This window comes from Galeopterus variegatus, unplaced genomic scaffold (genome assembly GCF_000696425.1).
Source record: "Galeopterus variegatus unplaced genomic scaffold, G_variegatus-3.0.2 Scaffold13, whole genome shotgun sequence".
NCBI lineage: Eukaryota > Metazoa > Chordata > Mammalia > Dermoptera > Cynocephalidae > Galeopterus > Galeopterus variegatus.
The window spans coordinates 196,430-201,569 of NW_007726124.1; the positions used below are offsets into that span (position 1 = coordinate 196,430).

A 5,140-nucleotide genomic window follows, 5' to 3' on the forward strand; every position below is an offset into this window, starting at 1 on the left:
ATGATTGGAAGTTGGTGTTCTGAACAGTACACACTGTTTCGGGTACAATGATTTAAACCATGGACTAGATTTTTAGAATAACTGGTCCAGGGCAGTGACACTCACCTTGTGACTCCTTAGCACCTGCCAACCCATCTGCAACACAGCTCTGGAGCATGTGGCAATGGGTGCTTATAAATGTCTGTTTATTGCACTCTGAAAATTCAGTACCAAGAAATCCACAGAGACAAGTAACCACAATTCCTATTGGAAAGTTTTCACATTTCAGTCCTGCCACCAGCCTTTTCTGTGACCACACTGTCAGAGACAGGCTCCAGGATCTTTGTTTCCAGCTTCATTGAATCTCTCATAACGGTCATCACTATAGCAAAGCAGCTCCTCACAGTACTCAAATGATTGCTTTTCAAAGGAAGTTGTATAATGAGGGTAAACAGGCTTTTCTAAATAAACCACACAATCTTAGGAGATTGTTGCAGCAGGGAGAAAAGGAGTTCATGAATAAGATATACACCGGATTTCAGAAGGCCATCTGACGTAAACCTCCACAATCACCATTTACTAACTTTTGGGTGCACATGAATTTTTTTCTCCCCCTTGCAGATGTATATGGAATGACCAAACTTTAGAATCTTCTTTTCTTATCTTTCTTTCTTTTTAAGGATGGCTGTATTCTTCTGTTAATTTCAAGGTTATATTTTTACCTCTGTGTAATGCTGCTTCAGGTTTTTGAGGGAATCATGAAAACATATCCCAGTTTGTTATGAAAGGTGGTTTACCATTCATACCTACCAACTATTTCTTGAACATCTAGTACATGTCAGACACTAGTCTAGGCATTCACACACACGTCATCAAACCACCTTACATTGTAGGTATTATCAGCTCCATTTTATGGGATGCTCAGACAGGTTGAATAATGGCCAAGGTAACACAACCAGAAAATGATTAGAAGCTCTACCTGACTCTTTCCATCTCACTACATTGTCTTATTAGTTAGTAATAGTGATGACAATAATAATGACAGCTACCACTGTGCTAGGTGCTTCACAAACTCTCCTTTAATCCTCATCAATGATCTTCTCAACAACCTTGTATGGTAGACATTGCCTTTCACAAATGACTAAACATGCAGTGCAGGGTTTGAAGAGTCCAGGGAGGAACTGTGTGGTGGACTTACAGGGAGTCTCCATCATTAAACAGCCACATCACCTCAGGACAATCAGAAGAAAAAGCATAGAAATGTTGAGCTAGAGGGACCTTGGAGATGACAGTGTCCAGCCTCTTCGTTTTGTAGATGAGGACCTCAAGCCATCCTAGCTGACCCACTGAGCCTGCTCATCCATCACATGGGAAGAGCAAAGCCTGCCTGCATTTTTAACCCCAGCAAGTTGCAAGGAGCAAATGAGGTGACAAATGTGAAAATAATTTGAAAAACAAGGTTACACAGATGCAACATTAGAAAAATCCACACCATCTAAAAGTGCTATAAAAGTTCTATCAATTCCCTCTCCCTCTCCCCCGCTCTCCTTTATTTACCTGCAAGAAAATACGCTGATACACTGTCGTGGACATCAAGTATGTTTTCATACTGTGTTTACATAGACATGTACACACTCAGGTACATAATTATAGCAGCACCAGCCATGCCACTACACTTAAGGTTCTGTCAGCTTTTCCAATATTATTGCTATTTTCAGGCAGTTTTCAAACTTAGCAGCAAAAATTCATTTTTATTTGGAACTAGATATAATACATGATCTCAGCAGTACAGCAAAATTCTCCACTAAAAAAAAAAGGAGAGAGGTTGGCCAGTTAGCTCAGGTGGTTAGAGCATGGTGCTAATAACATCAAGGTCCAGGGTTCGATCCCTGTGGCCAGCACAAAAAATAAAACAAAAGGAAGGACTAGTAGCAGGTCATTTTAGTCATTTCTAAGAGCTGGTTGCCCTTCTGGATTTTTGAATAATGGAAGTTGTTTTATTTTAATGGCACCTGCAATAATTGTCTTCCAATTACAATGGAAGGGTGATTGTTAATAGCTATGACCTGAGCTATATATCGTGATGTTTATAGGGCTGCAGGTTTCTTGGTTGGGCTGATGTTTGCAGTCAAAAAGCACATGCTCCCCACATCCCACCTACTTGTTGGTTGGGGCAAGCTGTTAGGGAACCACAACTAAGCATATGGCAGCACTCTTTGCCCAAATACCTCTTCCCTCCTTTAGGTCTCAGTGCCCTTCCCTGACTACCCTACCCAGAACAGCAGTCCGCTCCCATCACTCTGCACCCCTCTCCTGCTTTATTTTTGTTCTTAGGACTTATCACCAATGACACACATTATGTCCTTGTTCGTTGTTGCGCATCTCCTCCAGCTGGAAACCAAACTCCATGACAATGGTATCTTCTAATATTTTACTCACTGCATTCTCTCAGTGCCTAGCATATAGTAGGCACTTGGTCAGTATTTGTTGAAAGAAAAAACTAAACCCAGACATCGAATAATCTGAAAAATGCAAGTCTTTGGGAATGTGAAGCCCACATTCTATTGTTTATTCTTTTGGAAAGATTTTCTCCAAGATTTTACAGAGTCAGCTGCTATGCTGAGGTTTCAGAGGGTAGCATTCTGTACACAATACTGTACCCACAGAAAGAGAAAGAGCAAACAGTTGTTTTAATCTCTAATTACTTGGTTATGAGTTTTAAATTTTTTTCTTTTTCATTTCGTTGAATACAGATGCCTTTGAAATGTGGATTAATATTAAGGAGGGAAAATAGTACATTATCCATTCATTGAGTAAACATTCACTGAGCCCTACTGAGAGCCAACATCTGCCCCACCCCATAATGAATGGTTTCAGAAGCCCCCAGGATCCCCAGGGGAGCAGAACACTTCATCTGTGGAGCAGTACAATCAGAGGCAGCAAAAATCAAAACATGAAAAAGAATATAGATTTCAAATTAACCCACCACTTTAGAAAAGTTATTTTCGATTTGCCAAAGCACAACTTTTTAAGCATTCAGTCACAGAATCATATTAAATCCAGTATGAAAATTCAATTGAATGTAAAACTTTGATTGATGAGCAGAAATTTGAGAGAATTTACTTATTCCTGGAGAGAAGAGAGAGACGTTCCACTAAACAACAATGCTACTGTTTATATTGTGAGTTCAGTTGTTGTTATTTTGCTAGACTACTCTACACTCATGTATTACAGGGTTTATAATTCTGGAAAAAATCAGTATGCTTCAGATTTATTTTAAAAGGAATATGCTATGCCAATGACATACTTTTATTACTTTTTCATTTCCAGTCAACCAACTATTAAATACCGATTACATGTTTAAGCTTATGCTTTTTTTCTATTTCTTTACCTGGTTTCTGAGATGCTGCCTTCGTCTGCTTCCTCTCCTACCATCTCTCTCAGTCTCTCTCAGTCACCTTTCCTGGCTTCTCTTCTCCCACCTGCCCCTTAATTGACAGTGATCCCCAGGGCTCTGCCTGCATTTTTATCCCTGTTCTACATAATTCTAGGCAAATGTACCAATGTCCATAGCTTCAAACTTTCACTTATATATCAATAACTCTCAAGTGTACAACTAGAGCATTTGCCATTGTCCAGGGCCCACACCCATATTTCCAAGTGCATACTAGATCTCTTCATATAGATATTCTGAAAAATACCTTTAAGTCATTCTGTCTAAAATCAAATTCAATATCCTTGAAACCAAACTCCCACCCTGCACAGGACACTATCCACCAAACACAACACACACATGCATGCACACACATACACATGCACTCTTACATGCATGCTCATGTGCACATGTGTGCACACACACATGCACACACACACATACTGAGACACACAAGCTGAGTACCTACTAGTTACCAAGTTCTTCCACACCCATCACCTTCAAAATGAAGCTGGAAACCTGGGAAACATAGCATTGCCTTTTAAAACCTTTCAGCGCTACATAACACACCTGCATCACTGTCACCTGCTGCAGGTGGTTCTCAAACTGTGTTCTGAATTGCTTCAAGGGTGACCTGGACAGATAAAAGGGAGACCAAGACAGAGGAAGCACCAGTCTTCTCACATCCAGTTTAACTAAAGCTGCTTCACTTTCATTTGTTTTATCTGGTACTAACTAAAAATGTTTTGACCAAAGAGTTCTGCCACTTAAACCAGGCTTGAAAACCACTGACAGGCCCCCCTTCTTGGGCTGAATCCACCTGACCCATGTCCCATCGCCTGCCACTCCCTCATACTCACCTTGGGCTCCAGTCAGACCAAACTAATCGCAGCCCCTAACATGTTCTTTCACGTATCCCTGTGTCTTCCAACATGCAAACATTCCCTTTGGGTGGAATGCCTCTCTTACCTCCAGTTCTTTGCCCGGTGAACTCTTACATCCCTCAGCACCCAGATTTGACACCCTACCCCTGTGATGCCTTTGCTGACCTCTCTGGCTTCCATACTGTGCCTTCTCTCCCAGTCAGCCACTTCCACCCCTGCCCCACGGTTACCCATGCCACTGCTACGCCCTCAACACATCAGTAGTCACCTGCTGATCTCTCACACGGGACTATGAGCTCCTTTGGGGCAGGATTATGTTGTATCTTACTCCATCCCCAGGTCCTAGCACAGTGTCTGGCACTCAATAAATATTTTCTGAGTGAATCTCTCAGTGATTATCCATTCAATTCCCTCCTTGCCATTGCCAGGTCTTCACTAGCTCTTTTTTTTTTTTTTTTTTTTTTTTTTTTTCTTTTCTGCCCCAGTGATTACCAGATTGTCCAGAGGAACTGCCCAGCTGAGCCTCATGTGAAATAGTAAATTATTGTTCAAAGTTAAGTTTGAGGGTGGTTTGATGATCATCTTCCTAGCAATAAAAAACTGAAAGAGGGAACATAGCTGTTGTTTCCTCCTTCCAAGAGATGTCCGAATGGTTTTCATCGTCCTTTTCTCTCACAAATCCCTATAGACCTGGCATCATACTTTAACATCGAAATGGATTTGCCTATATCCAAACTACAAAGATTTCAAAATTGAGCTTGCAGTGTCCACAACTGCCAATGACACTCTTTTCTGATAAAAAAAAAAAAAAAAAAAAAAAAAAAAAAAAAAAAAAAAAAAAAAA

At 40.7% G+C, this 5,140-nt stretch overlaps 1 protein-coding gene across 1 annotated transcript in view; it reads right to left on the bottom strand.

Annotated features, from left to right (window-relative positions):
• LOC103610293 (calmodulin-lysine N-methyltransferase) overlaps window positions 1-5,140 on the bottom strand; it is a 69,126-nt gene that overhangs the window by 6,462 nt on the left and 57,524 nt on the right. The gene's annotated exons all lie outside the window — the stretch shown is intronic.